General features: G+C 36.3%; 2 protein-coding genes across 2 annotated transcripts in view; both read right to left on the reverse strand.

Moving 5' to 3' along the window:
* Window positions 1-19,891, reverse strand: part of LOC136030930 (uncharacterized) — a 72,834-nt gene extending 52,943 nt beyond the window's left edge. The window contains exon 1 of the mRNA XM_065710038.1: window positions 19,868-19,891. The gene's annotated coding sequence lies outside the window, so the exon portion shown is untranslated. The remainder of the gene's footprint in view (window positions 1-19,867) is intronic.
* The window catches only part of LOC136030929 (uncharacterized), a 39,167-nt gene extending 19,099 nt beyond the window's left edge, over window positions 1-20,068 (reverse strand). Inside the window, exon 1 of the mRNA XM_065710037.1 lies at window positions 19,934-20,068. The gene's annotated coding sequence lies outside the window, so the exon portion shown is untranslated. The remainder of the gene's footprint in view (window positions 1-19,933) is intronic.
* Window positions 20,069-21,173: the final 1,105 nt, after the last annotated feature.

A 21,173-nucleotide genomic window follows, 5' to 3' on the forward strand; every position in this document is an offset into this window, starting at 1 on the left:
AGGACTCGGTGTTCTGTTTCAATTGCCGACATTTCAGTGGATCCTCGCTAAGATCAGGCGAAAGGTATGGAGCTAGAGCATTCATTGACGTAGGATTTAGAAAGTGGAAAGACATTTCTGAACTGATACGGCAGCACGAAAACAGCGACCGACACAAAGCATGTACCATTTCTTTGACTCAGTTTAAAGCTATTGAGACGGAGGCGGCCGAATCTGTTGCGTCATGCCTCTCCAAAGAACGCGAAAAGGAAATACTAGAGAATAGACAGTACGTAAAAGCTCTACTAAAAACTACCGCATTACTTGGACGGCAAGGTCTTGCGTTTCGTGGCCATGATGAAGGGGAGTCTAGTGCCAATCAAGGGAATTTCGTAGAGACAGTACATCTTTTAACAGAAATCAACCCGGACTTGATGAAAAACTCTCGTAAGGCCTATGGCCATTACATGTCACACGAGTACCAAAACGACTACGTTGAGGTCATGGGAAATGAAATCAAAAGTTCTATCGCGAAAGAAGTCAGAGAAGCAAAATATTTTGCTGTTCTTGCTGACGAGACAAAAGACCTCTCGAAAAAGGAACAACTCGCAATCTTAGTGCGCTATGTTCATGACCTGAAAATCAAAGAAAGGGCCATAGGTTGCTACCACATGCACAAGGTTGACGCTGAGAGTTTGGCCGACTTCATTTACAACGAAATAAAGAGTATCGGCCTTGACTGGTCAAAGTGTGTTGGACAGTGCTATGACGGGGCCAGTGTAATGAGCAGACACTTTTCAGGAGTACAGGCCCGTCTCCGGGAAAAAGCACCACAAGCGGTGTACACACATTGTCATTCCCATAGACTTAACCTTGTCATTGGCGATTGTATGCAGAAAATACAAAGAATTTCATCAGTATTTTCAGTTTTGCAAACAGTTTACAGTTTCGTCTCCAACAGCAAAACTCGATACCAGTTGTTCGTCGAAGCCCAGAAAACTGCCAATGTGCCTGTGCTAACGCTTGAAAGGACAGTAGTGACACGTTGGTCTTACTGGTATAGATCAGTGGCTAAGATCCTAGTTAGATATGACTGCATACTCGCAGTTCTGTCAGTAGTTCAAGAATCTTCTGACAGGGAGGCAGCGGCAGAAGCTACGGGCCTTAAGAACCAGCTAGAGTCGTTTCCCTTCATATTCAGTTTGCATGTCATTCACGAAGTTCTTGCAGTGATAAACCCTCTTTCTGAACAACTACAGGGAGCAGATCTGGTCATCTCAGAAGCTTGCACTTTAATCAGTGCAACAAAGAACAAACTGAGGAAAATGCGTGATGACGAGTATTTTCGTGTCCTATACGGCAAGTCTAAAGAGATTGCCATTAATGTCGGAGCTGATCTGTCGGAAACAAGTGCTCTCTCTTCAGCCATACCTGTTAAATCAAAACGAGTTCAGAAGATATCCGGAAGACTAAGAGACTATTTGACGACAACAACAATTGGAAAGCACAACATTGACTCCGAAAGCACAACAACGGAAGACAAAATGCGGAGAGAGTTCTACGAGGTTTTGGACAGAGTGTTAAATGAGTTTGAAGAGCGTTTTTCTGTCCAGCTGCCAGTGCTAGAAGCCACACGTTGCCTTAACCCCAAATCCAAAGATTTTATGGACTCAGATTTACTTCTTTTGATCGCGACATACTTCGATCAGGCGGGAATCGATACTATGCAGCTGAAGTGTCAAGCTTTAATAGCTCGTGCATTTGTGTCGCAGCTTCCACAGAAACCGGCAAACGCTTTAGATGTCTTCGAACGCCTCGGAGGATTGAAAGAAGCTTATTCTGAGCTTCTTAAGGTCGTCAGGGTAGTCCTCACACTCCCGCTCACAACGTGCTCAAATGAACGTTTTTTCTCTGTGTTGACGTTTGTGAAGGACTACCTCCGGACAACGATGGAAAACGAGCGACTTTCGCATTTGCTGCTTATATTCTCTGAGAAAGCTGCAGTGAAGGAGCTCAATTTTGAGAAGCTTGTCGACGACTTCGCAAAAATGAAGCAAAGGAGATATCCATTGCTGAAGTAACTGTACGTAAGTTTCTGATTTATACAGTAAATGTTCTATTTTGGTACTGTTTTTGGTCCCTAAATAAGCTGCAAAATGCGAACCCCAAAGGTAGTACGGTACCTAAAGGCATGTTCGAAAATTTTAAAATTTTTAAGGCTGGATGGGGGCCCAAAATCGATTTTTGGCCCCCCCCTAAGGTTTTCTGAAATGGCACCACTGCTTTACATGGTTCTTTTACTGGCGCTTCTACTTTGTCTGGTGTTTCCAGTAAAAGTATAGCCTGTTTGGCTACGAAGAATGTTAGTGATGTTCATTTTAGTTGCTATTCAAATTCCGAAACTGATCATACTGTTGATATTTCAGCTCTTCCTGATAGGAATTTTATAATTATTGTAAATCGAAATCTTATACTTAATGAGTTTATGGATGCAATTCATTACCAATCAAATCACAAAAATCAGAAGTCTAATTTAAAACTAAGAATTGTCGATAACACCGGATTGTGACTAGAGTTCTTACTTAACTGTGACTGTAAATGAAAAAAAAATTAATTTTTTTCATTTTCATGAAAAAAAATCATTTTTTTACTTGAAAAAAAAATTTCCGTCATTTATATGTCGGGGACTGTCACGACAGTCCCCGTCATGACTGTTCAAGAATATTTAAACACATTCATTGATGCTAATGAAAAGAAAAAAAATGAGCAAATTAGCCAGTTGCGAGGGAATATCACTTTAAAAGCTGTTTGGGGGGTTATATACTTATATCCTCTACAAATGGATAGTCTTCCCTCAGTGAAATATTGAGAGTCCTAGGTGTCAAGAATATGTCACCTGGTATGTTCATGCGCATAGAGCGCAGACTGCACAGTGGTTGGACGGATCAGCTTACTAGTATTTTAAAAGAAAATGGACGGTAATCATTGATGTTAGCCCTCCGTGAAGATTGATACAAAAATGCCTCTTACTGGTCCAAAGTAATCTGTGATGGGGGTTGGAATAAGCGAAGTAAAGGGCATGACCATACTGCAAAAGGATGTGTTGCTGTCATAATTGATGCATTCACCAAGATATTACTGTATGTTGGCATTAAAAACAAGTATTGTTACATATTTGTTGCCTCCAAGAAATGTAAAAAGACTCCCGTGGACCACGTATGCTTTCTTAACTACAATGGGCCAGCCAAGAATTTGAAAACCCAAATTCTGTTAGAGGAATTCTGTGCAGTTCAATTGCAGTTCAATTGAAGACACAGTCACCAGTATTTAGAATATATTGGAAATGGTGACTCTAGAGTGTTTTTTTTTCTGAGAAAATGTGTTCCCTATGGGAAGCACATCCAGAAGCAGGAATGTACAAATCATGTAATAACAAATTATACAGCCTATTTTAATAGTTTAGTTAAATTAAACAGGGGCATCCACTTTAAATTTCTCAATAATTAAAGTTTTTAGTGATCCAAGAACTTACAAAATCTCTTTATCGCTCAATAAAAAAAATTTGAGCTTTCAAGATCAGCTGAAAATCTCAAGAAGCTTTTAAGAAGAGGGTCTGAGCACATCTTTGGCAATCACATTGATTGTGATACTGGGTGTTCCAAAAACAGAAACTTTCTATTGATACAACTTTTGAAGACCACTATGAAACTTCCATAAAAATACTAAGGAACATACATGTTTGAGTTGAAAATGTTTGCCAGAAAGCGGAACGTTTAAAACACGACGTGACAACAAATTTGCCAGAAACTACATGTCATTTGCAGTAAAGTTCCTTGGTGGAAAGCAAATTTTAATATCAAAATGTTAGTCTTCCCAAGCCAAAATGAGCGTGGCTAGCTTATCATATTCAGTGGGTACAGATTGGCATGCACAAACTTGGAAGAATATGTTTGGATTGAGCCCTTGCAAGATGAGAAAAACTTATAGAATCAGGACTTCGAAGAACCGCATCCGTTCTAACATTCATAAGAAATATTTTTATCTTCAGATGGGAGGAAGACATATGACAAAAAAAAGAGAAGCAGTGCCTTGCTCAAGGAAGATTTAGATTACAGTCCAAATTTTGATAAGCCAGATATTACTATTGAGGAGACGGATGTTACAAAAAGGGCTTATGTGGCTGAAAAGTTGAGCTTGGATGAGGCCACACGGGATCAAATTTACAAAGAGACAATAGGGCAAGCGACAAATGACAACTGATATACCAAAGATCCTTTCGGATAACCAGTACCATAACCGAAAAGTCCTAGTGGGAATACTGTTAGAGATCTTACTTGTTGTTTTGAAATAGTCTCAGGAAGGAAGACTTGTCTTGATTTTCTCCATTTCTTCAATTAAATCACAATTTTTCAGAACCTGTTTTTGGCTCTGGTAATCACTGCATGTATCCAGACTTCTAATAGACTTGATTGAGGTTTGTTATGTGTTTATATATATATATATATATAGATATATATATATATATATACACACACACACATATATATATATGTATATATACATAAATATATATATATATATATATATATATATATATATATATATTTATATATATATATATATATATATATATATATATGTATATATATATATATATATATATATATATATATATATATATATATATATATATATATATATATATATATATATATATATATATATATACAGCCCTGGTCAGTGTTTTAGTTCAAATCATGACATAGCACGGGAGGTTCAACATTTCTCTTCAGATTTTTCGGTGCCTCAAAGACATTTTGCGAGTCTCAGCATCGGTTGAGTTTCTAATGTTTTTTAAGGGGAATATTTGAACTATTATTTCCAAATCAAATAATTTCGAATAACTTAATTCAAAAAAATTTAAATAACTTAATTATTTTTTCCAAAACGTTAAAACAAAACAAAAATGTAAAATACAGTGAGGCTATTTTTTCCAGAAATTACCATAAAAAAAAAGAACTCAAAATCGCTCAAATTTTGGTAGTTAATCGTAATCTTGCTGTGTAACAGGGAAGACAGTTTTGGTTAAAAACCAAAGTAGTCAGTTTTAGCAAACACAGATTTTCAAAATATTTAAGTCGAAGATACAAAACCAGGATTGAACAAAAAAAAAAAAATGCTCCTCAAGAACTTAAACTTTTGACGTCCTAGTTCAAAGTCTATAAATCTAATTTAATCTATTGGTTTTTGTGGAACTATAATTGTGTAGCATATTATCTTGGTAACTTTGGAGGATCATGTCATCACCAAAAAAATAGTTATTGGATCTTCATACTATGCTGAAAACACACCCATCTCAAAATTTTTATCAAACGACTTTTAAGGGAAGGCAGCCTTCTGGGAAGGGGAGCTAACTGCCGTTCAATCTTTTTGGTCACTTAAAAACGACACTATACATTTTAAGTTCAGTTCTATTAAGCCGTTACCCATCACTCTTTGATGTTTAGGCAACCTACTAGTGCTTGTATATAAGAAAAAAGGAGACATCATTTCTACCCATGCAAAAAAGTTATTTTCCTCGTTGTTCAAGGTGGGGGATTCTAATTACGCTTTCCTAGATTTTTAACCATACTGATTCCAATAGTGCAATTCGTACTCTGGTTTGAAGCCATTTTCGAGGGGTTTCAGGGCTGTAGTTTACTTTTACTATGTTGCAGCAACTGCTACAACCATGATGGGATACAAAGTGGAAACATCAGATAAAATGTTAGGCAGGAATTTATGCCTTTATGGGGGGATTTTACAGCACGCAATTGTCCAGTCAAGTCACTGCCCAATCATTAACCCATTTTCTGTCTAAGTTTTTACCCTCTTTGAATTTTTATTTTTTTTTCTGTAAAGAGAGTGCTTTCCACAGCAAAATAGAATTATCCTTGATATTGGGGCGTTTATCCCCCCCCCCTTTTCAGGATAAAGTACATCTTTTAATGGATCAATTTTGGAAACTATCGTTTTTTATTAAAATCTACGTTTTTATGGCACCTGGTATTGACCAAGTGACATATAACAATCGCAAATGTTGGTCTGTCGGTCTGTCAGTCTGTCGGTCCCGGTTTTGCTACTTTAGGCACTTCCAGGTAAGCTAGGACAATGAAATTTGGCGGGCGTATCAGGAACCGGACCAGATTAAATTAGAAATAGTCTTTTTTTCGATTTGACCATCTGGGAGGAGTAGGGGGCCCGTTAATTCGGAAAAAAGAAAAGCAAAAATGAAGTATTTTTAACTTACGAACGGCTGATCAGATCTTAATGAAATTTGATATTTAGACGGATATCGTGCCTCAGAGCTGCTGTTTTAAATCCCGACCGGATCTGGTGGCATTGGGGGGGGCGGGGAATGGGGAGGGGGGAACCCTAAAATCTTGGAAAACACTTGGAGTGGGAAAAATAAGCACAAGTCCTAGATACATGATTGACATAACCGGAACGGATCCGCTCTCTTCGGGGGAGTGGGGGGAGGGTTATTTCTGAAAAATTAGAAAAAATGAGGTACTTTTAACTTACGAACGGTTGATCAGATATCAATGAAATTTGATATTTGGAAGGATATTGTGTCTCAAAGCTCTTATTTTAAATCCTGATTGGATCTGGTGACATTGGGGGGAGTTTGGGGGGACCTAAAATCATGGAAAACGCTTAGATTGGAGGGATCGGGATAAAACTTGGTGGGGAAAATAAGCAAAGGTCTTAGATACGTGTTTTACATAATTGGAACGGATCTGCTCTATTGGGGGGGGGGGGTGGTAATTCTGAAAAATTAGAAAAAATGACGTATTTTTAACTTACGAAGGAGTGTTCGGATCTTCATGAAACTTCATATTTAGAAGGACTTCGTAACTCAGATCTCTTATTTTAAACCTCAACCGGATCCAGCGTCATTGGGAAGGCAGTTGGGGGGGGCGGAAATCTTAGAAAATACTTAAAGCGGAGAGATCAGGATGAAACTGGGTGGGAAGAATAAAAACATGTCTAAGATACGTTAGTGACATAACCGGACCGGATCTGCTCTCTTTGGTGGAGTTGGGGGGGGGTAATTTAGAAAAATGAGGGATTTGTAACTTACGAAAGGGTGACCAGATCTTACTGAAATTTGATATTTAGAAGGATCTTGTGCTTTAAAGCTCTAATTTTAAATTCCAACCAGATCCTATGACATTGGGGGGAGTTGGAGGGGAAAACCGGAATTCTTGGAAAACGTGAAAATTGGGGTATTTCTATCTTACGAATAGGTGATCGGATCTTAATGAAATTTGATATTTAGAAGGAATTCATGTCTCAGAGCTCTTATTTCAAATTTCGACCAGATCTTTTGACATTGGGGGGGAGTTGGAGTGAGAAATCTTGGAAAACACTTGGAGGGGAGGAATTGGGATGAAGCTTGGTGGGTAGAATAAGCAAATGTTCTTGATACGTGATTGACGCACCGTACTGGATTCGCTCTCTTTGGGAGAGTTGGGGGGAGGCTTTCAGTGATTTGGCGAGTTTGGTGCTTCTGGACGTGTTAGGACGATGAAAATTGGTAGGCATGTCAGGGAGCTGCACAAATTGACTTGATAAAGTCGTTTTCCCAGATTCGACCATCTGGGGGGCTAAAGGGAGAGGAAAAATTAGAGAAAATGAGGTATTTATAACTTACGAGTGGTTAATCGGATCTTAATGAATTTTGATATTTAGAAGGACATCGTGACTCAGAGCTCTTATTTTAAATCCTGACCGGTATTAAGCCTCTGATTTTCCTTTTAAATCGATCTATTGATTCTTAGAATTTTGTTAGAGCTCATACCATATGAGGTCTTGGCTCTTAGCTCTTCTTGCCTCGTCACAAGTGCCGTATGAGTTCTTAGCTCTTGTTGCAATAGGAGAACTACCCCCCACAGCACCCATATTGCACTGTTAGCCCTAAAATTCCCCTTTCAGTGGGATATAAAAGATTAAACACTGGTTCTAAATCGCTATGAACATAACCTGAGCCTAAAACGTACTTTTGAGGCTTCAGTGTTCTTCCCCCATCCGCTACAATATTACAGATTAAAGTTAATCTGTATTTTCCAATATACGTGCTTTTTGCATTACTAAATAAAGAAAGTGCTACTTTATATCTGCTGTTTCGAAGGTTTTGCCCCCCCCCCCAAAAAAAAATATCCTGCGTACGTGCCTGGAACAGGTAATCAGATCTTAATGAAATTTAATATTTAGAAAGATATCGTGCCTCAGAGCTGTTATTTAAAATACCGACCGGATCTGTTGACATTGGGGGGATTTTGAGGAGGAAACCAAAAATCTTGGAAAGCGCTTAGAGTTGAGGGATCGTGATAAAACTAGGTGGGAAAAACAAGCACAAGTCCTAGATACGTGATTGACGTAACCGGACTGGATCTGATCTCTTTGGGGGAGTTAGGGGGGTCCAGTGTTTCGACGAGTTCCGTGCTTCTGGACGTGTTAGGACGATGAAAATTGGTAGGCGTGTCAGGGACCTCCACAAATTGACTCGATAAAGTCGTTTTCCCAGATAGGACCATCTGGGTGGCTAAAGGGAGAGAAAAAATTAGTAAAAATGAAGTATTTTTAACTTACGAGTGGGTGATCGATTCTTAATGAATTTTGATATTTAGAAGGACCTCGTGTCTCAGAGCTCTTATTTTAAATCCCGTCCAGCATTATACCTCTGATTTTCCTTTTAAATTAATCTATTCATTCTTATAATTTTGCTAGAGCTCATGCCATACGAGCTTTTGGCTCTTACGACCTCGTCACAAGTGCCATATGAGCTCTTACCTCTTGTTCTTTTTAGGTTTTTACTTGGCCCATCTATGGTTAGGCTACCATGTGATGGTAATTTTTCCCACATTGTCTACCATTTTCTTTTAATGACAGAAATTGAAATATTTCGTGCAAATTTTTCGAAAGTATAACGAAAAACAGCGGCTTTGTGGGTTTGACCTTAGATGGGAAATACGTTCTGGACAAGGGGCTTTTGTTATCTTTGCAAGTAGCTGAATTAGATAAAAGTTTTATTTTTAAAATTTAGAAAATTCTTATCATTGGGGTTATTGAGAACAGTGGGGAAATTTTGTCAAAATCCTGGGGCAAAGTTGGGAAAAGGGGGAGGGGAGAAGGTTGGAGCCAATTTTTTTCAAATCAAGCTAAGGCATTGATTTTGAACAACCTTCTCTTGAGAAAAAAAAACTTCCTCACATTCAAATATTTATGTCCGTTTCAAATATCCTGGTCCGTTTCTCTGGGTGCTTGAATTATGCAGGCTTATCCTAGTTTTGACAATATTTTCGAAGAAACTAATTTTTAACTGAGGAGGGGAGGAAAACTGGAGTTGGAGGGGGCAATTTCCCCTCCTCAATAGAAAGCTACGCCCCTTATTGAGAAACAACTATGTTAAAAAACACAATTCTTTCTTCATAACATGCAAAAATTGTAGTTAACACATTTTGAATGCACTTCCACTACACTTTACCCTTCCCCTTACGGGCAAATTAATAGCCAAATTATATTTTTCCCAAGAGTTTTGCCATGCGTCACTCTTGTTTCATCCCTTAAACCAAATAATTGAATCAACACTGACAAAATCAAAAAGTGAAAAAGCACGTGGGAAATATATAATTTGGGCTACATATTTTTGCATTAGGGGGCTTGGGGATAAAGAATAGTAGAAGCGGCTTAGAACTGTGTTAAACATAATTTTTCTGCACATTATTATTTTGACATTTTTATCATTTTTAATGTTTCCTTTTAATAGCGCCAATTACAAGCTATTACTGCCTTGTTCAAAATGAAGAGTGAAGAAATAACTAGGTTTCAAACAGTTAGTGGTAACGAACTGTAGTAATGAACGACCCGGCTCAATAGTAATCGAAACTCTAAAAAACGGAATTTTCATACCAATAGTAACATCAAAAGAATTGCATTTTAATGCTGATTTTAAATATATTAGTTTCATCAAGTTTAGTCTTACCCATCAAAAGTTACAAACCAGAGAAAATTTGCCATATCTTAGAAAATTGGGGGATGCACCCCCTAAAAGTCATAGAATCTTAACAAAATCCCACCATCAGATTCAGCAAATCCGAGAACCCTACTGTAGAAGTTTCAAGCTCTTTTCTACAAAAATGTGGAATTTTGTATTCTTTGCCAGAAGACAGATCCCGGATGCGTGTTCATTTGTTTATTTTTTCCCCAGGGGTGATCGTATCGACCCAGTGGTCCCAGGATGTCGCGAAAGGGCAAATTCTAACGGAAATTAAAAAGTTCTAGTGCCCTTTTTAAGGGACCAACAAAATTGGAGGATACCTAGTCCCCCTCCCACGCACATTTTTCTCCAAACTCACTAGATCCCAATTCGAGATGGCCATTCTGTTCAGCTTAGTTGAAAACCTAATAACTATGTGTTAGGTCTTAGGGGACGACCTAATCCCCAACAGTCCCCGGGGGGGGGGGGCTACAAGTTACAAACTTTGACCATTGTTTACATATAGTAATGGATATTATGAAGTGCATATACGTTTTCAGGGGGACGTTTTTGCGTTGGGGTGGGTTGGGCGGAGGGGGTTATGTGGGAGGATCTTACTCTGGAAGAATTTATCATGAGGGAAAGATTTCCATGAAGGGGTGCAAAATTTCTAGCATTATATAAAAAAAAAATAATGAGAAAATAAATAATTTTTTTTCAACTGGAAATATTGAGCAGCAATAAAACTTGAAACAAATATAAAATATTAAGTATATAAGGGGGCTCGTCTCCTCCACAATACCTTGCTCTCTACACTAAAATATTTTTAGTAATTTCAACTATCTATTTTACGGCCTTTGTGATTCAGGGGTCATTCTTAAGGATTTGGGACGAAATTCAATCTTTAGTATGAAGAGCTCGGTATTGACGATGGGGTGAACCCCTTCATATTACGTAATAAAAATACACAAATATAAAAGTTCGTTACGTAAGTTAAGTAACGTAAGAAAAGTAACAGTGCTATTTAATGGCTCTGGGATATTGAGGTTCCTCTGAAAATTCTTGGAATTGGTATAAACATTAGTGAATACTTTCCAACATTTTGCCATGCAGACAAAGAAGTAAACTTCTCTAATTCGTAACATTTCAGAACTGGTGATAAATTTCCCCAATCCCGGTTTTGTTTTTATATTCTCTTCAAGATCATTGATTTTGGCTTTGACAGAGTCTAGAGAAGCACTCATTTCCTGTTTGAATGAGTCAAACATGCCCTGCATTTCATTCCTGTGTTCTTGTAATGCTGTTTTACAATGTCAACGTCTATTTTATGCAGAATTAGGTAAAAAATTTAAAGCTCTAGTTGCGAATAACTGGAGGGCAACTAGACCTTCTCCCCCGCTCCTTTTTTTCTCAAAATCTTCCGATTAAAACTACGAGAAAGCCATTTAGCCAAAAGAAATTAATATACAAATTTTGTTTCCCGGAGGATTCTCCGGGATGAGGACAAAAGTAACATTTCAAAACAACGCCATTGAAAATAACTGTAAAAAGTAACAGTAAGAAAAGTAGCAGTGCTATTTAATGGATCTGAAGAATTAAAAGCACGGGGATAAACAATACAAGAAACAGGTCTTTCAGTCTCGCTAGCTCAATATAGCACATTGCTAAAATACAAAATAGCAATCAAATAAAAGTAACTAGGTCTTTTACAAATCCAGTAGGCGTGTCCCCTGCCCCCCTCCCAATTGGGACCACTGTGACCTTATGAGCTTCCTTCGGGTGAATACAAGTAAAATTTTGAGCAGCAAGATTTAACAATCAGGGGGGGGGGCATGAAAATTTTAGAAATGCCTTGGTGGGGAATGGCCCAAAATTGATTAGGAACCACTGGTCTAGGACCAAACAAAAGGAAGTTGTCTCTGGTTTGGATGGGAGGATATCGTAAGCAGTGTTAGGAAATACTTAAGTAAAAGTACTTAAGTAATTACTTAAATAAAAAATATGAGTACTTGTACTCTACTTAAATAAAACATTTCTAAAGTACTTAATACTTTTACTTAAGTAAAAAATTTGAGTACTTAAGGGTACTTAAGTACTCAAGTACTTTCTTCATGGTACAGAAAAATTATACCGACATGACGCAGGGCGATGCGATGAATTGAACTTCCTATATATTAGTGGATGATTGGATTTTAGTCTTTGAGAACAGCGGCTCCTGGTCCGGCACGAAATTTCAAAAAAGGACGCAGTCATGGCGGAACTACCACACTAAAGCTTAAATTTTGTCCCAATTCCTTAAGAATGACCCCTGAATCACAAAGGCCGTAGAATAAATAGTTGAAATAATAAAAAATACTTTAGCGTAAAGAGCGAGATATTACTAGGAGGTAAACCCCTAATATGTGTAATAATTTCTGTTCCTTAAAAGTTTTAATGCTGCTCTTTACTTTCAGTTCAAAAAACTTCTCATATTAATTTTTTCATTGTTTATTTTTTTAAATAATGCTTGAAAATTCTGCACTCCCTTAATGAAATTCTCTTCCCCCATGAAAAATACCTCCATGGATAGATCCTCCCACGTAGCCCCCTCCTCCTTCTCAACCCCCCCCCCCAACAAAACCATCCCCCCGATAACGTCTGTGCACTTCCCAATAACCACTACTATATGTAAAAACTGGTCAAAGTTTGTAACTTGCAGCCCTTCCCACGGGGACTGTGGGGGAGTAAGTAGTCCCCATAGACACACTTATTAGGTTTTTAGACTATGGTGAATAAAATGGCTATCTCAGAATGTTTATCCGTTGACTTTGGGGGAAAATGAGTATCGGAGGGGGCCTAGGTGCCCTCCAGTTTTTTCGGTCACTTAAAAAGGGCACTAGAACTTTTAATTTCCGTTAGAATGAGCCCTCTCACAACATTCTAGGACCAATGAATCGATACGATCACCCCTGGAAAAACATCTTTGGCTCGGAGGGAGCTTATTTGATTGGAAGTTGAAAGTTTTAGTTTCCTTTTTAAGAGTCCTTTTTTAACATGAATGGAGGGCAATCAGTCCCCCCAAGCCTGTCATTCCCCAAAACATATCCAATCAAACCTTAAGGAATTTATTTCGTTTAGCCTCGTCGAAAGGTCCAGTAACTAAGTTTTGGGTGATTTCAACCTCCCCACAGTCCTCAGGACATGGGCTGTAAGCTAGGCAATTCGTTCCTTGTTTACTCATAGTATATGTTATTCAGAAAGGTATACATGTTTGAACTGTATTTTCCAAGATTTTCCAAGAAAACGAAGGGCATTCTGGTGAGCCTTTTAGAGAAAGTTGCCGGGAGTGTCGAATTAAATCAAAACGTATTATGTGTATAAGGATTGTCAAAAGGGTATAACACAAGAATAACTGAATATATTAATTTGGAAAACTCAGGAAATGATAAGGGATATGATCAAAAATGCATTGTTCATATTCTACCAATAGTACCAAAACTACCACAACAACTACTACCAGACAACACCATTTACAGTACTGAGGGAAAATTTGAACTGAATCAAAAGACGCTATGTGCATGGAAATTGCCAAAATAGCGTATCTCAGGAATTAATGTGAGTATTAAGTTGGAGCTTTTAGAGAATGATTAAAGGGGAAGACCATCAAACAGTTCGTGGTAAGGAACTGTAGTAAGGAGCGACCTGGCTCAATAGTAACCGAAACTCTAAGAAAAATAGAATTTTGATATCAATAGTTCCATCAAAAGAATTGCATTTTAATGCTGATTTTAAATATATAAGTTTCATCAAGTTTAGTCTTACTCATCAAAACTTACGAGCCTGAGAAAATTTGCCTCAATTTAGAAAATAGGGGGAAACACCCCCTAAAAGTCATAAAATCTTAAAGAACATTACACCATCAGATTAAGCGTATCAGAGAACCCCAGTGTAGAAGTTTCAAGCTCCTATCTACAATAATAAGGAATTTTGCATTTTTTGTCAGAAGAAAGATAACGGATGCGTGTTTATTTGCTTTTTTTCCAGGGGTGATCGTATCGATTCATTGGTCCTAGAATGTTGTGAGATGGCTCATTCTAACGGAAATTAAAAGTTCTAGTGCCCTTTTTAAGTGACCGAAAAAATTGGAGGGCACCTAGGCCCCCTCCGATACTCATTTTCCCCCAAAGTCACCGGATCAAAATTCTGAGATAGCCATTTTATTCACCATAATCTAAAAACCTAATAAGTGTGTCTATGGGGACTACTTACTCCCCTACAATCCCCGTGGGAAGGGCTGCAAGTTACAAACTTTGACCAGTTTTTACACGTGGGAGGATCTATCCATGGAGGTATTTGTCATGGGGGAAGAGAATTTCACGAAGGGAGTGCAGAATTTTCTAGCATTATTTAAAAAATAAACAATGAAAAAATAAATATGAGAAGTTTTTTGAACTGAAAGTAAAGAGCAGCATTAAAACTTTTAAGGGACAGAAATTATTACGCATATTAGGGGTTTACCTCCTCGTAATATCTCGCTCTTTACGCTAAAGTATTTTTCAGTTATTTCAACTATTTATTCTACGGCTTTTGTGATTCAGGGGTCATTCTTAAGGAATTGGGACAAAATTTAAGCTTTAGTGCAAAGAGCGAGGTATTGACGAGGGGGTGAACCCCTTATATACGTAATAAAAGCATACGAATATAGAAGCTCATTACGAAAGTTGATTTGTATGTTACGTATATTTTTTTACTAATGAAAATATTCGTAAAAAATTAAGAGTTCTAGTTGCCTTTTTAAGTAATCGAAAAATTGGAGGGCAAATAGGCCTTTTCCCCCGCACCATTTTTCTCAAAATCTTCCGATTAAAACTATGAGAAAGCCATTTAGCAAAAAAAATTAATATACAAATTAGTTTTAATTATTTATATGCGGAGAGCCAAAATGAAAACATGCATTAATTCAAAAACGTTCGGAAATTAAATAAAGAAACAAGTTTTTTTTAACTAAAAATAAGGAGCGACATTAAAACTTAAAACGAACAGAAGTTAATCCGTATATGAAAGGGGTTTTTTCTCCTCAACACCCCGCTCTTTACGCTAAAGTTTTTTTTACTTTTTTAATAAGTAGAGTTAAGAGAAAGAGTCTAACTTTAGCGTAAAGAGCGGGGTGTTGAGGAGGAAAAGCCCCTTCCATATACGGAGTAACTTCTGTTCTTTTTAAGTTTTAATGTCGCTCTTTACTTTCAGTAAAAAAAAACCTGTTTTTTTTTTATTTAATCTCACCAAAAGGCAATATTTGCACAATACTGCTAATACTACTGTTACTGCTATATTTACTACTACTAATACTACTACCTCTTCTATTACAACTACTTTTAAGGCTAAGAGCATTGAAATGAAAATTTCAAGAGGTATATAAGAGGTATATTCAGAGGTATACCGGTTATTAAAAGGACATCTCAGCAATATTTTGGCAATGGCTGAGTGTATTAAGTTGGAACTTCCAGGATTGGGTGAGAGGGATGCTCTACTGACCAAAAGTCAATATTCAAATAATTCTGCTGCTGGTAGTACTACTGCTAATCAACACTATTACTATTAATATCAATACTACTACTGTGACTACTATTAGAACTATGCCTAAAGGTATGAAGAAAAAAGTTTCAAGGGATTTTGAGGGGGAAAGGTGAATTGAATCACAACATGCCGTCTTTATATAGGTTAGCAAAAGGGTGTAGCAGCAATATTATACGAACAATTTGGTGTGTGGAGTTGAAACTTTGTGGGCTTTTTTTGAGGGATTTTGAACTAACCAATAGAAAATATGTGCCTACTTCTATTGCTTCTAATCATACTACTACTACTGTTCCTGTTATTACTACTACTACCAACGAATGTGGCTATAGCTTGGACACGTGATCCATATGAAGGACGACAGGATAGCAACCTCAGGGAAATCGCAGAAAAGGTCAACCAAAAAACACCTTGCGTCGGAGACATAGACGGGACCAGTTCAACATTCACACGACAATAAAACCCCAACTGGAAGATGTTTTGGTGGCAGCGCACATGCGGGCAACTGCGGCTCTTTGCGAATGCCCTGGGTGCCTCTGGTGGAACAGGAGTATCTAAGGTCTAAGGTAATTAATACTACTGCCACTAAAGCTTAAGCTACTACAGTTAATTCTACTGCTGCTGCCTCTACTACTGCTATTAAAACTAAGGATGTTAAGTTGTAAAATTTGAGATATATAGAAACTGTGTGGAATTAGTTCGAAACGCATTATGCCCACATAGGTTGTCAAGAGGACGCATCAAAAATGCTTCAGGAGCGGTTGATTGTATTGAGCTGAAACTTTCAGTCTGTGTTGAAGCGGATGCTGAAGAAACCACAGGTGTTATGTGTATACTGCTACTAATCCTGCTACAACTATTTTTACTGTGCAAGCTAATCGTATTAAGGTGAAGCTTTCAAGGGATATTTAGGCGGATGTTGAACTAAATTAAAACAGACTAAGAGCATGCGGACTTTCAAAAAGATGACGAAGCTGAAGAACAATTTATTTATTATTAAGTTAGACCTTTAAGGGTAAGTTGTGGGGGATTTTGAACCAGCCAGAAGGCACTATGTGTATACTTTTCTTTAACTAATGACGCTACGGGTATTAAGGTGAAAATCTTAGGGAACGTTTAGTAGAAGTTTTAATTAAATTACAAAACTTTATGTATACAGGTTTTCAAAAGCGGATATAAGCAATATCATAGGCAGCACTACTCTTTAATAGCTAGAAACAGCACTAAAACTTTTAAAGGGGCTATTTCGAATCAAACTTAAAAGCTCTGGAGCCCTTTTTATGAGTAAATAGAGACTGGAAGGTAAGCAGCTCTTCTCTCAAGCCCATTCATTTTCCAAACGCATCCTGTCAAGATTTTGAGACGGTCATTTTGTTCAGAATAGCGGGGCGGTCCAGCAATTATGTCTTTAGGGATATTGGGCATCTCATCCCCTCTTCAATTATACAATTGGTCCATTATGCTTTTGAACGAAATATTGCATTAAACTAAATCAAAAGACATTGTGTTTTAGGGTGCCAATAAGACCCCTCAGGAATTTATCGTGAACGGCTGGGGGTATTAAGTTGAAACTTTTGGGGCTACTTCTATTTCTACTTCTGCTCTTTTAAATTATATAAATGCAAAGAGTTTCTGTGTGTCCAGGTTGTCAAAGAGCATAGATATAATATTTTGGGAATGATATTGAGCTTTGATTTTCAGGTCACCTTCATGAGTTTGAAAATTGAATTTAAAAAGTACAGTTTGTGTCAGGATGAAAAAATGTTGAAAAAGTTTGTCCAACATGCAAATAGAGATCCAAACTATAGATTCTTAAACTAAAAAGATATATATTTTTTTCCATGAAAAAGACTAAGTCAATAAAAAATGAAGAAAAATTAATTTAAAAAGCTTTCCCACAAAAAAAATTCAAAGAAAAGTAAAGAGCTTTATTAAACAAAAAATGAGCAGAAATAAAGTCAAATGATCTTCCAAGAGTAAAAATAACAGAAATCAATATCAATAAATAAATGAAACTTAAAACGAACAGAAATTACAATAAATTACAACTATGCCTTCTCAATACCAGAACATAATTTGCGCTTTACTGAAAACAAAATATGTTTTAAATATTTTCGCTTTTTCATTTCCACAAATAAAAAATTACCAAAACTCTAAAGAATAAACATCAATATATGTCAATTAGACTGAATACACAGTCATCTGTTTTTGTTTTTGTTTTTGTTTTTTTTCATTAAAGCGCAAATTATGTTCTGTTCTTGAGAAGGTTATTAGCCCTACACACGTTAATTTTTGCTTGTTTTGAGTTTGACCCGTCTATTTATTGTAATTTCTGTTCGTTTTGAGTTTCATCTATTTATCGATAGTGATTTGTGATAGTTTTATTCTTGGAAAATTATTTGACTTTATATCTGGTCATTTTTGGCTTAAAGGAGCTCTTCACTTTTCAGTGAAAAACTTGTTTGTGGAATTTATTTTTTAAGTAAATATTAAACAAACACTAAATTTTGACTACTTCTCACTACTATACTTTATAAAGCAAAAAAAAAACCTTAGCGGAAAGAGCGGGGCATTGAGAAGGGGACGCCACTTTTATATGCGGAATAATTTCTGTTCGGTTTAAGTTTTAATGTCGCTCGTTTCTTTCAGTTATAAAAACTTGTTTTTTTTTATTTAATTTCTGAACGTTTTGACTTTGGCTCACCGTACATGAATAATTAAAACGAAATTTGCATATTAATTTTACTTTTTTTAAACTAATAATAACCTTATAATAACATAAGTTTATTTTTGTTTCAGTTGTTTAACAATGATTCCTGAAGCACAAAGGCTATTTAATTAGAATAATAACTTCAAAAAGAAACTTTAGGGTAACAGCGAGCTACTGAGGAAAGGCAGCCCATCTCATGTATATTTTCTGTTCGTTTTAAGTCTTAATGTTGCTTCTTACTTTCAGTTGAAAAAAACTTGTTTTTTTATATAATTACTGATCGTTTTTAAAATAATGTCGGGAAATCCAGCTCCCCTTCCATTGAAAATTTCCTTCCCGCACGGAAAATTTCTCCATGGAAAGATTCTCCAACGTAACTTAAATTAGCGATATTTCCAAAATTAATTTTGTAATGTAAGGCATGGTAACAAAACGGCAAAAGAGGTCGAGACTATTTTTATGAAAATGACAGTCAAAGGTCAAGCAATTTTCAAATGACTAAAATGCATCAAAGAAAAGATCTTTAAAAGATTTACGCAAGAACTTATGATCATTTTATGCTTTAATGTTACTCCTTACTTTCAGTTGGAAAAAACTGTTTTTTTTTATTCAATAACAACAAACCGAAGATATACAATATCTATGATTTATTTTCACATAAAAATCATAGTTATGAAGCTGCCTATGGCAAAATTCAATGCTAAGCTTGACCGAAAACAACACAAACAAGTTATTGCTTATATCGGACATTATTTTACAATATTCAAACTCTAGTGTAAAGAGGGGGGGCCTAGTTGCCCTCTAATATTTTTGGTCACTTAAAAAGGGCACTAGAACTTTTAATTTTCGTTAGAGCAAGCACTCTCATGACATTCTAGGACCGCTAAGTCGATACGATTACCCCTAGGGAAAAAAGCAAAAAAGGGAAAAAAACACGCATCCATGATCTTTCAACCGGCAAAAAATACAAAATTCCATATTTTTGCCGGTACGACTTTGAAACCTATACTGCAGGGTTCTCTGATGCACTAAATCTGATGTTCTGACTTTCATTAAGATTCTATGAATTTTAGGGGTTTTTTCTCCCTTTTTTTATAAAAAGGCAAATTTTCTGAGGCTTTTATCTTCTGATGGGTAAAACTAAACTTAGTGAAACTTGTACAGTTGAAATTAGCAAAAAAATCCGATTCTTTTGATGTTTCTATTGGTATCAAAATTCCGTTTTTTAGAGCTTCGGTTACTATTGAGATGGGTCGCTCCTTACTACAGCTAATTACCACAAAGTGTTTGATTAAGAAAAAAACTGAACACATCATACACGCTAAAAAGAAGAAAAAAGGCCACTTCTCAGAATATTGAAAGACCTCCTTAATTCATGCAAGATTTTATTCAGTTCTGGCCTTCATGAGCAATATTGATTGGATTAAATAAATTTTGAAGGAAGCAAAAAATAAAAAAAGAGATTTAGAATATTTAAATTTTAACATTTGCACAATCTTCCAAGTGTTGCTATGTCTATTTAATGACACAATTAAGACCTATTAAAAATATATAGAACACCCTAATCTCTACAAAAAAATTTAAGTTCAGTAATTAAAACTTGCTTATTCTGATAATATCCAGAATTATGAAAACCAGATTAAAATCCAAAGCCATAACTACTTCCTTACTTGTATTTGATGTCTGCAACTGTCTATTCTAGATGTTTACTGTTCCTACTCGTGCACTGAGGCAAAACAAGCATCTTTTTTTTTCTAAGCATATATTTGTTGATAAGTATGAAATAACTGACTTGTGTTATCTGCTCTTTCCTTATCTTAAATATGCCTGACAACGTTAGCTTTTATCATTGCATTTTTTTTAATCTAATGTTTACTCTTTTATTAGCTAGTTATTTTTCTAGAGTGGAATTTGTAAAGAATGTGGAACTAGAAGTCAAGGTGTTCGGCTAAAGACAAATTCAATCCTTTTTACGAATTTTCATATCTTTGTTTATCTGTATCCCAAAAATTTAAAAAAACCTTTTATTAGACAAACATTAAACATCACAACTGGACTAGAAGCAGCAATAATATGGTATACAATAGATACTACACATTTTGATGTTGGAGTCTATTTTATTTCGCGAGTTTCCTTCATGATTAAGAATTAAATAACAAACTATTTTTTCTTAATGAAAATAATGAGCAGCATTTAATCTTCAAACGAGCAGAAATTGCTCTGTATATGAGTGGGAATACCCATCCTCAACCCTCGTTCTTTATTCTAATATCTTAAAGTTCTTTAAAACATTTCTCAGTCAAATTCAAAGGCACTTGTGTTTAAGGAGTTTTTCTTCAAGAATTGTTGCAAAAAGTCAAACTGTAGCGTAAAGGGCAAGAGTTGAGGAAACGCTGATTCCCCTGATATACTTAATAATTTCTATCTGTTTTAAGCTTTAATGTTGCTCCTAACTTTTAGTCGTAAAAACTTACTTTTTTATTTTGTTTATGATTTAAAAAAATCATACCAGAAAATACCCTTCCCTCCCATCCCCCATGTAAAACTTCCCCTGAGAAATTTCATTTGAAAAATCTCCTCTCCATGGACCCCGCCCCGGTAAATTTCCACCAAAAATTTTCGTGCGTTTCCCGATAAAAAATACTATATTAAGACTAATGGGCGAATTGCATAGCTTTTTGGACACAAAAAGATTACTTGAACTATTGCTTTTCGTTTGAATGACCCCTCTTCTTATCCCCTAGGACTATTGGTTCGATACAGTCACCATTGGAAAAAAAAATCAACAAATAAATATGTGTCCGTGAGGTTTCTTCTGGCAAAGACTACAAAATACCACATTTTTTAAGGTAGGAGTTTGAAATCTCTACAATTGAATGAACTGGTCAGAGGCGTTCCTAGGGTTGGTTG

This window comes from Artemia franciscana, chromosome 9 (genome assembly GCF_032884065.1).
Source record: "Artemia franciscana chromosome 9, ASM3288406v1, whole genome shotgun sequence".
Taxonomy (NCBI): domain Eukaryota; kingdom Metazoa; phylum Arthropoda; class Branchiopoda; order Anostraca; family Artemiidae; genus Artemia; species Artemia franciscana.